The sequence below is a fragment of the Aythya ferina genome (assembly GCF_964211825.1).
Source record: "Aythya ferina genome assembly, chromosome: 2".
Taxonomy (NCBI): domain Eukaryota; kingdom Metazoa; phylum Chordata; class Aves; order Anseriformes; family Anatidae; genus Aythya; species Aythya ferina.
Genome location: NC_140297.1, coordinates 30,624,036 through 30,635,859, shown reverse-complemented (window position 1 = coordinate 30,635,859; position 11,824 = coordinate 30,624,036).

Here is an 11,824-nt window from a genome sequence, read left to right as displayed (position 1 = left end):
CCACAATATAAGGACTATTACAGAGTGTCCAAAGGAGTGCTGCAAAGACCTCTAGGACCTCTAGGGCCTAGAGGTCAAGATGTGTGAGGAATGGCTGAAATCACTTGATTTGTTCAGCTTGCAGAAGAGGCAGCTGAGGGGAGACCTCACCACATCCTACAGCTTCCTCGCAAGGGGAAGCAAAGGGGTATCTCTTCTCTCTGGTGAAAGCAATAGAACCTGAAGGAATGGCATGAAGTTGTGTTAGGGGAGATTCAGGCTGGGTAATAGGAAAAAGTTCTTCACCAAGAGAGTAGCCAGGCATTGGAACGGGTTTCTGGGTGTTCCCAGGTGGTCAAAGCGCCAAGCCTGCCAGAGTTCAAGAAGTGTTTGAACAATTCACTCAGACATTCAGTTTGATTTTTGGGTGGAGCAAGGAGTTGGACTCAATGATCCTCCTGGATCCTTTCCAGCCTGGGATATTCTATGATTTATTCTATGATTCTGTGATAAGAACTCAAGCAAGATAGGTCAGTGTGTTTTTAGTATTCTTATTATATATATTTCTCTTCTCTTCTCTTCTCTTCTCTTCTCTTCTCTTCTCTTCTCTTCTCTTCTCTTCTCTTCTCTTCTCTTCTCTTCTCTTCTCTTCTCTTCTCTTCTCTTCTCTTCTCTTCTCTTCTCTTCTCTTCTCTTCTCTTCTCTTCTCTTCTCTTCTCTTCTCTTCTCTTCTCTTCTCTTCTCTTCTCTTCTCTTCTCTTCTCTTCTCTTCTCTTCTCCTATTACAAGGTCTTGACTGAAGTCATATATACATTTCACTTCTAAATCTGGGGGCAGGGATGAGAATTTCCCTTTTTTGTTCCTTTTAAGCATTTAGTCCTGTTTTATACAACAGTATAAGGCAGCTTTCATTCTTTGTACTTTTTTTTCCTTAATATTTGTTATGCATCATCTTTTCAAAATGTACGGTCCAAATATACTTAGTTCTCTCTTGATGTGAAAGGTTTCTTTTTCCTGCTGTTAGTAATAGTAATCTATCTGGAATAACTTTCACTGCAATATTTGTTGAAAGTTAAGTTGTAAAACATTATACATAAGGGGATTGAGTATCATAATGTTGACTACCATGTTATTATCAGTGTTATCTCCCATTCCTCTTTTTATGTCATATTATCTAGATTGTTTTCATGATAGGATATTAATTTGATTTTTATGTCTAAGTATGTCCATCACTAAGTTATGTTTAAGATATTCTGCCTCAGTACAGTATACTTTACTGATTGTCCCAAATGCTATCTGCCATCATTCTGTCCAATCACCTAGATAGGCTAGTATTTCTATAGTGATTAGGTACATTTCCAAACTTTCATACCTTTTTTTTTTTTTTGGTAAAAATATGAAGTGTATTTTTTTAAAGTTCAATTTATCAGAAGAAGAAAATCTTAAAAATATTTTTATTTCTTCATGTGTAGATAGCTCAATTACATTCCATGGAGGAGAAAAGATCATTTTGGAGGTAAGTGTTGCCTGATAAATTTAAAAAATTTTCAAGTAACATTTCAGCAAACTTATCCCTTTTGCTTATTATTTCTGAATCTGAATGGTCTGTTTGCAGAACTAAGGAGGGTCACAGTAGCTGTGAAAGAGGAGTAAGACAAGGTTTAATACAAAAATGTGAAATCTGCGTTTCCACAGTATAAACCAAATAACGCTGTACAACTACAGGTATTGAGATGAGAAAGTATTGCTTAAGTGAACCATATGTTTCTGAAGAGTGTGGGCTTTTCTAGTGGAGAGGGATCCGTTTTACTACATGATAAGGGATAATTATTTTGTGAAATACATTGGGAGGCAGAGAGAAATCAGAGCCTAGATTTTTTTACAAATGCACATTAACTAAAACAGCAGTGAGAATGGAAGCCTTAAAATGATAAAAACTAATTAAAATCCAAGTAATTGTTTTGATATTTAAAAAATAAATGAGAAAATAAATGAGTATTTAAAGAGAAATAGTAAAGAAAACATTTTAAGATAGCAGAAGTTATAGCAAGCCATCAGAACATAAGAGGGTAGATTTTAAATTCAGTGCTGCACACACCAAGGCTGGATTTGGAGGAGAAACTGTCATATATAGCACACAAATGTAATTGAAAGGATGGAGTGATAGGTTAGAATCAGTGCTTGTGGCAGGAAAATCAATCACCAGTGTGATCTGTACATGTATTGATACTTCAAGCTTTAACAAAACATCAGTAGGGAAACACTGCAGATCTTTTCTCAAGTACACTACTTAAAGGGTTTCAGTATGAAATGTATGCTTGACTGTCAGCCTGAATGTTGGCAGATCAGACTGAAAAAAAGGATTCTGGCTTTCAGACAATGCTTCAGGACATTATCTTGCCTTACAGTGCCTGTCAGTAGTGACTCTCCAGTGTCTCAGGCTTCCTCCACACAGCAAGTTTTGTCAGCATGAGCTGTTGTCAGAATGACCTTTCCAGTCTGAGATACCTATCCTGAACTTTCTTGTTGCCTTATTCTCAGAGGTCTTGGCAGTGTATCCATCAATCTGTGAAAGGAGGCAACCAAGCCATTAAAGCCATCATGGCTCAAGTGCTGGTGCTGGCCTCTGAAGCAGTCTGTTTGCGTACTTCAGTATCAGTCACTCAGATCTTTCATTTGATCAATAAACTCTAGAGATAGTGAACACTGAAGTCAGGTAAGCACAAAATGTTCCAAAAGTGCTAGGGCTGTAAGAAATTTAAGTTTTTTGTTTGTTTGTTTGTTTTTTAATGATATTTTATGGCAGCCCAGCAAAAAATGTCCAACCTTTTTAGTCATGTAATGTCCAGATTATCATTTAAACTAAACCACAACTAAAATGCTAGTTTAGAATGAATTCCTTACTTTAGTTGCATTTCAAGACAAGGAAACTAATTTTAATTTATACAGCTGTTCAGACTGATGGTGTTAGATATAGAATTCCTAGAAGATATGGCCAAACTTGTAAGATTTGCTTAGTAAAATTACTTCAATATCTATAAAATTGAAGAAAAAAAAAAAAAAAAAAAGAAAAGGAATGGAAACTTTGCTGGAACAGTGATCTAGGTAAGACCTTTCAAAATAGAACAGGTGACAATGGTACCAAACCTTTACAATGATGAGAAAAATATAAAAATTACACTTGAACTCTATGCAAGTAGCAACTGGGAACAGCATTTCTAGATGAATAAAGTTGGGGAGCAGAGGGATTGAGGGTGAATGCCACTGCACATCACTCAGTCGTGTTCTTGACAAGGCACCTAGTCTCTACAGAGCCAAATCTTCAAAACACAGCAACCTTAAAGTCGCAAGTATAAAATTCTTGATTGAATTATGTTACAGTTTGGTAGACAACAGAGACTGATACAGTAGATTTTTCTCTCATGCTGCCTTGTTGCATGTCAATATTAAAAATTAGCTTCTTCCTGTTTTATGTAATATCTAGAAATAGTTGGTGAGGAATAGGGCAGCAGACATAAAGCAAGAATGCTCCAATTTATTTTCAATTGAAATAAAACAATATAGATTCTGAAGATTTGCAGTTAATTGTTTGATGTTAGAGCCGTGGAAGGTGGCAGTCTGAAACACGTTATGCACCTTTCATTAAAAACAAACAAACAAAAAACAGTAGTGCTTTAGCCGTGGAGTTCAAAGAAGCTGTATTTACTCTGTAAGTATTGGTTGTAATAGTATGGTGTCTGGAGTAGTTGTGAGGAGAATATATTCAGCATCCTTACCAACAATATCTGTGCAGCCTGCTACACATGAACTATTTTGTTATGGGTTAATAAATGAATTCTGTCTATTCCACATACACTTTGACTGTTGAATTAACTCTTGATACAATAAACACGTTATTTCTTTATGGAAATGCTTCACAATAAGCAAGAAGACAGGAGCAATTTCACTTTTTAAACACAAACACCACCAACAAAAATCAGTCCTTGATAGCTATTTGAAACTCCAAGTGGGTAGCTTCTCTTCTTCAGTACACTAAAGACAGCATAACACAGTTGGTTTATTCATTTCAACAACATTTTAAATTTGGGGTCTATGGATTCAGATTGATGTACATTATCAGATGCCAGTATCAGATGACTATAAATGCATAGGTGTTTTGAGGGATCACTGATGTTCAGTGATACCTTGTGAAATGGGTGGGGAGGATTCTGATGAAACAACTGACTGTTATTCGTTCATTTAATTTTATGTTTAATTTTATGTTATTTACTGTTATTTTTCGTTTAATCTGCCATTTAATTTTGCCCTCTGAGATCTCTTAACTGGTGCTATTTTGGTAAAATTTATTCCAGACCTAACATCTACAACATCATTATTTATTTGTAACAAGTTTTCATATGAAGTTTTGCTATTAATATTTCATAAAACTTAGAGTGATGAATTGAAGGGTTATTGACTCAATAAAACCTCGTGATCAGTAACATCTCTCTCACAAAATTCTTTGATTATAAAAATTGCAAGTATATGGGAGACTTCCCAGATACTATATACTTGGAGACTTCCCTGGGATGTATATGATTCCATATTATAAAAATCTGCTGTTTAAATTCATACTTATATCACTAAACATTCTCATTAACTTCATTGTTTGTAAATAGTCACTTCTGTTACACAGATATAACCAGAATAAATACTCATTCAGAAATGTCAGCTTGCAAAGTTAAATTAACTGTACAAATGAAGCCTAAATGCACTTTATAATGAAGAGATCAATTTTTATTTATGTTTTAACACAAGTAAATTGAAATTCTATGTATTGTCATCACATGCTTATTTTAAGACTAAACCAAGTCAGTGATTGTCAAGGGTATTTTTTTTAGTGGTTAAAATTGCTGTGGTTTAGAGTTAGGGATCATAAACCTGGGGTTGCATATATTAAATTACTCTATGATTAATAGTATAGAGAAACAGAACTAGTAGGGGATTGCTTTATGATTCTGCTGAGAATAGGAAATCTTTTGCTTTACACTTGCTTTTATTTTAGCACCTGAACATGATCTTCACTGATAAAGATACCTAAACCAAGTCATATGGAGAAAAAGAGTTGAAATACCTCCTGTGATGAAAACTTTGGCATTGTTTTTAATGCAAGAAAATATACTGCATATCTTTTTAAACCAATGAATTTTGTTGCTCTAACAGCTTATTTAATGAAACTGACCGCCAGTCTCAATTGCATTGCTTTAGAAATTTTTATTTTATTTTATTTTATTTTTTTCCTGGTCTAGTTAGAAGGCTCACTGTCTGCTCTTTCTGTCAGACTTTTGAAGTTACATTTTCCTCTATGTTTGCTGTTATGGTTGATTCTGAACAAATCCATTTAGATGTACTGGTTGCATGGAAAGTATGCGGTTTCAGTGAGGAAGATATGATAAAGATTCAAATATTGTTGTACTAATGAAAATTCAGGGAACTTAAGGTTTCAGTTTTGTTGCCAGAGTTTTTGTTTTGTTTTGTTTTGTTTTATTTTATTTTATTTTCCTAGATTTTCACAGTTGTTCATATTACTTTTTAGAAAGATTGTTTCAAATATTACTATGATGTTTATAATGAGCTCATTCAACTTTTAAAGCAGTTGGTCACAGAATGATTTCAGATCAATACTGAACTTCTGTGCTGTATTATTGTGTAAGAGAACAACTTCCTACATAGGGATATCAGTGAAGAATGTAGCATCAAAGTGTAGCAGCTGATAGATGCTATCTTTTTGCTGGCCTTGGATGAGTAATCTGCTAACAGAAAATTTAATCCATTAAACACAAACATCTTTAAAAATAACTACTAAAATCTTCCAATATTCATAACACGCCTAACAATATTTTTGCAACATAGGCAAAAAAACCTGTTAAATACAATTATGTTTTTAATCTTAGTTTATTTTACAAGGAAATAAAATGTGCTTTAATTCGTTTTGAGTTCTTAATCTAATATAGATTACAATGTTTATTACCAATTTGTATGGTTAAATCCATAAGGCTGTTTTTCTATTTAAAGTATATGCACACTATGATAACAAATGTACCTGACTGTGTCAAGTACCAACTCACAGGAAAAAGTGTCCTCTATTGCTCATGCTTTATAATATAGTCCTGGACAAACTCTTCAAAGCATATAATATAATAATTTAGGGATAGTAACAAGAAAGCCTGGGGCAGTCAGGCCTCCCATTAACTGTTGCTGGTAGAAAAGAGCCTAAGTCATGTTTATCACATAGTAAAATAATCACATTTGAAAACAAAGATAGGCTGCCACATTTTATTTTAGGGTTATATTGAGCAGAAAGGGTATGTACTGCAACTCAAATCCTTCTCTATATGCTTTTTTTTTTTTTTTTTAATAAAATTTGGTCTATGTGAGAGGACTTTTAAAAATGTAGCTTTGTGTAAAACAAGGATTCTATTTTTTTCCTTTTCTCCATTCTCCTTTCAATTTGAAGGAATTAAAAATCAATTGAAAGGAGAAATGGAACAGAGAGAATCCACATACTTGTAGCTGACTGAACAGATGGTTGTTTTCTTTCGTTGTTGTTGTTGTTATTAAATTAAATAAGGTATTCATGTGATTAGAGATTTATTTTATTTTAGTTCTCAGCTGAATTTAATAGTATCCAACCAACTAAAGAAAGTACTGGGTAATACCAAAGGTTTATGTCATTTAGTATTTTTTCTTTATCATTGGCCAGTAGCATGATTATACTGTAACTCTTTTTAGATTATATACATATAAATATATTTTAATATTTTTGTTAGCACTAATCTAGGGCCTTCCTGAGAAAGAGGCTATGGTTTGGCAATCTGTGAGTAGCTATCAGGGAACCTAATTCTTTTGTGAACCAGCCTATCTTCTGAACTTCAAAGCCTGTCTTTGATTATAAGCTCTTTGGTTACAGCTACTTTATTAATTATGACTTATAATATTATTTTTTTTTTAAAAACCTAATATTTGATCATTTGATTGGATGTTATCTATTGTTTTTAACATCAATGAATCCATATTTACCACAAAAACATGAGATCTTCAATATATCAGAATACGTTGGATTTATGTACTGGTACAATTAAATTTCTTTAGAAACTGGAGAGGTGTATTGGTTTATTTTCTACTTAATATGCTACATAAAAAAAAAAAAAAAAAAAAAAAAAGAGGTCTGGTTTAAGATTCAAGCTCCTATCAATAGCTTATGAAGCATATTTTTTTTTAATAGTCATGCTCTTTGGAGAAAATGTTTGAAATTAACATCAGAGTATATTATCTGTACTCTGAAAATTATTTATATTATCAACAGAAAATACTACATTCTACACTAATTTTCTTTGGCAGATTTCATATAGAACCACAGAATCATCTAGGTTGGAAGAGACCTCCAAGATCACCTAGTTCACCCTCTGACCCAACGTTAACCAGTCCTCCACTAAGCCAAACAAAGAACAATGGCTAGATTTGTCAAAGGTGAACTGCAGCCTTCACCTACCATGAATTCCCAAACAAAAATCAAGCAACATACACTTTCTGTTCCAGAACTTCATATCATGTAGCCTTTAGTGAAAATGTGCAGTTTCACAAAGGTGACAAGATGTAGGTTGAAAATAGGCACTTAAATATTACAATAAATTGAATTACAATGAAATTGAGGGTTTTGCAGGTTTTGGTTTGTTTATTTTAGAGGGCATAACTATATTTTGCAAGAAGATACTGTACGACTGAGAATATATGTGGGATCAGTTTTTGCTCCTTTTACAGTTTCTACTTCTTGTGTATATGACTTTACCCTGTAAGAAGCTTCACTTCTTATTTTGAAGTCACTTCTCATTTTTGACTATGTGTGCAGAGTTACAGAATCAGACCTAGAAGGTCTGTTCATTATGGTAGAAAATGCTTGAGATTTTAATTTGTGTACAGAAATTTTACAGGCATACTTTTGGTGTTTCTTTTGTTGTTTCCTTTTTTTTTTTTTCTTTTCACTCCTCCTTTCAAGGCTGCTTACGATCAGAATTAATATAGTTATATTTGGATTAAGGAATGGTATAAATAATCTAATGAAACATGAAAAGGAGACCAACACAAAATACATTCAGGAATCAACACTGATGTTTTCTCCATATAAATTGCTGTACTGATTGTCATGAAGTATATTGATGTCACTGTCACTATGACAACATTATGACAAGAACCAGTCACTCTAGGCTACCTTGCAAAAAGGATCTGTCATATATATATATATATATATATATATATATATATATATTATATTTATATTTATATATATTATATATATATTAGAAAAAGTAATAGAAATGATTATTCTAATACAAGGTTTCATTTAAGGTTAGATGATTTGATATAGACATCGGATCAAGGTATTCTCGAACCAGTAACAAGCTAGCTTTTCAAAACAGGTAAGAGCAATATATTATTCATACACATGCTTTTACTTCTCAAGTAGTAAAAACAAGAAGAAATTGCATTCTCTGAAATGTAAGTATTTGAATATTAAACAATAATAATAATGTTTTGATGTATTTCTCAAAAGTAGAACAGGATTTTATTTTTTTTAATTTGACAAAGTAAAACATTTAGAGATGGAATGTGTGTAATTTAACTTCTAAATGGATTAGGGTTTGGGGGGATTTTTTCCTGTAATCAGTTGTTTCTCTCCTTTTCATTTAAAATAATCTTTCCACCCTTATGTATTTCTGGTTCTGTGCTGCTTCAGCTAAGCCATGGGACCTGTGTACAGCACTTATACAGTTATATTTCAATACATATGTATCCATAGACCTAGTTTATTTTCTGCTTGTGAATCTGTTTGATTTCTTCTGTCTCATAGATTTTAATGTTTGAGTTTTGCCACATCAGAAATACTACACTGGTGTTAGGAAAAAAAACTTGTGAAAATTGTAGCCTGTAGAAATATCAAAAGATTAGTAAAATTCATAGTATCTCTAAGTTCATTTGTCTACATCACAATTTTTGAAAATGTGTTTACAAGACATAGTGCTGAATTTACTAACTGTTTAGAAACACATAGTATCAACACGATAATAGCGTGCAAGTAAACCTAAATCATATTTTCCCGGAGGTATTTGTACTCCTAATAAATCTTAATCAAGTCCAAAACTCATATGGGGAGTCCTTTGTATGTTTGCTTTTGTCTTTTAAGTGTGTAAGCTGAAAAAAACATCTTTATTAAGCTCTAGCTACCTTGATCTTTATTTCAGTTAAAACAAATTTAACTGATGATGATTTATAGACATGTCCAAACATATTTATTTTAAAGAAATGTTTACTACAAAAGAGAATTTTAATTATTTATCAAATACAGTATTCAAATAACTTTAATAAGGACAACAGTTATTGAGGTTTTATATCGTCTTTTTTTTTAGGGTTATTCTCTGAGACGACTTTAATGTGAAAACTGGGCAATCCAAAAAGTTATCGTTTAGATGACGTTTTTTGTTGAAACATAACAAAGTAATATAACAGAGGCAGGATTTCTGAGTTTGAGGGTAGGCATAAGTATTCAGCAGTTAGAAAGAAATCCCATCTAAAGGGGAAAGCTGCCAGGAAAACAGCAATTAGTACACAATACATAGAGTTCAAACCACAACCTCCCCCTGCCTCTCCCTTCCCCACCTCCCCCCCCCCCCAAAAAAAAAAAAAAAAAAAAAAAAAAAAAAAAAGAGAATATGATATCTGCTTTTAAAATGAAGGTCCTGAGCTCTTTAGTGGGTTAGTTGTTTTCCTTAATTCCTCTGCATTTATTTATTTATTTATTTCCATCATAATGTGTTAGTCTGCTTGTTTTCAAGGTATTTTAAGCCTGAATTAAACTTCTCTTGTATGGACACCCTAACACTAAGTGGCCAGATTGGCATTTTGATTAAAAGTCTGAAATAAAATCAACTGAACATATAACTTCTGTATAAAGGGATCAGTGGTAACAACAATCAAAGTAGATTATATGGTCTACATGTACTGTTCTCTGGCTCTCTTTCACACTGTACCATGTGAGAAGATCATTCTGTTGGTGCCTTGTTTCTAAAAGGGACTTAGAAGAGAATGATTCCTTCTCCTCTTCCCAAATAGCATGCACTCAATTAAAATGCTTCATCTGAAACATCTTGCTTTAGTGCAGTGAGAACACAAGATGGGCGGTTGCCCTGTGGATGGATCTTTAGCATAGGTGAGGAAACAAAATGCCAGGGCATTAGACTGCAGGAGGTGGCTTTTCCCATAGAAGGACCTGAAGAAACCCTGCTGTGGATGACAAAGACTGAGAGGTTCAGCAGAAAGGGCAGAGAGGCTGCTCCCAGAGGGAGCACAACTTGTTTTCTCTCCACTTCTTTGTTGGTTTCAGAAAGGTGCAAGTCCAGCTCCCTTGGGCTCCAGCCTAGTTCCAGCTTTTTCTCTTCCAGCTCTGTTCAGGTCCCAGCCTTGTGCCCTTTGGATAGGAAAATTTGGTTCTGACCACACTGCTGAGAGACCTGGAGCTGGTTCATTTACCTCACTGTCAGAGCTCAGACAATGGTTGGTTTAACTCTGCGCTTGCTTTAAAAGGTCAATTGCATCTGGTTGCTGCTGAGTAGTAGTGGGATTAAGGCCTTTTTAACATTTAAAATCTGTTTTAAAATGTTCAGTTATTTGATGACTAGAAAGACAACTCATTAGCTTTATTGTGATCAGTGAAAATAAGTAAATAGTGTATTGCATTGTGCAAGTGAAAATTCTGATACTGAATTTTTTTTCAAGAAATAGTGATGTCAATGAAATTACTGTTTATTATATGAACATGCCATTCTGGTTTATCTGCATGTTTAGTTCTCTAAAATGTTACATAAATATAGAATACAGTTTGTAACACTTGCATGATTTTGACACTGGAATTTTCATTTTCTTATAAAAGAATAAAGAACTACAAATAAGAATGGATAGACAAAGTAAATCAAAGTTTACCTAATTAGACCAACAAATGTTTAAATGGTATAAAAAGTAATCTAATTAGGAAAATGTAAAAGCAAGCTGCAGTCAGTGCACACACTGATATATTTTATGGGTCCACTGTATGTTCTGGTAACAAAGTATATATCCCAGAGACCAGGAAAGGGATTCATAATCAAACTAATTGATATTACCTGTTATGTGCTTTAATTTGTAGCACAAATCTTGAAGCTAAATCATTCTTTAGCGTTTCAAATTAAGCTGCTTTTGAATGGTTTACTATAGTTCTTCTTCATTTCCTGAATTCTTCTGGGAGTGTTATTCTGTAATGTTTTCAACAAGCAAACAACAGAAATAAAAACAAATATATATTTTTTTCTATAAAAATAAGCTATAATCTGTGAGTTTATGAGTTCTTGTTGTTGTTCTAGACAAAACCTTAGAAATCTTTAGAAGTACTCCCATTTTAATACCCATGAATGACTCTGATTTTTATTTTTTTTTAAGTTTTGAAAATTTTTTCTCTTTCTAATACATTAATACCTAGCTGGAGTAATATGACTATGACCACCACGCTCTTCAGAAGGATTGAAATAATTTTGAGTCTAGAGCAGAGCAAGAAGAATGATAGGTTGGAAAAACATGACTGATCATGAAAATTTAAAGAAAGCAATTCACATCATTCTGTGAAAGAAAGGTTATTAGCTGTTTGGAAATCAAATGCTACCAACATTATCAGACAAAAGAGTACATTTTGTAGCAAAGAAAGGTATTAGGGAAAACTTTTCATCTCTTAGGACCAAAGACTGGAAATGTAGAATCTCTCATTGGAATTTTTTGCTTCAAA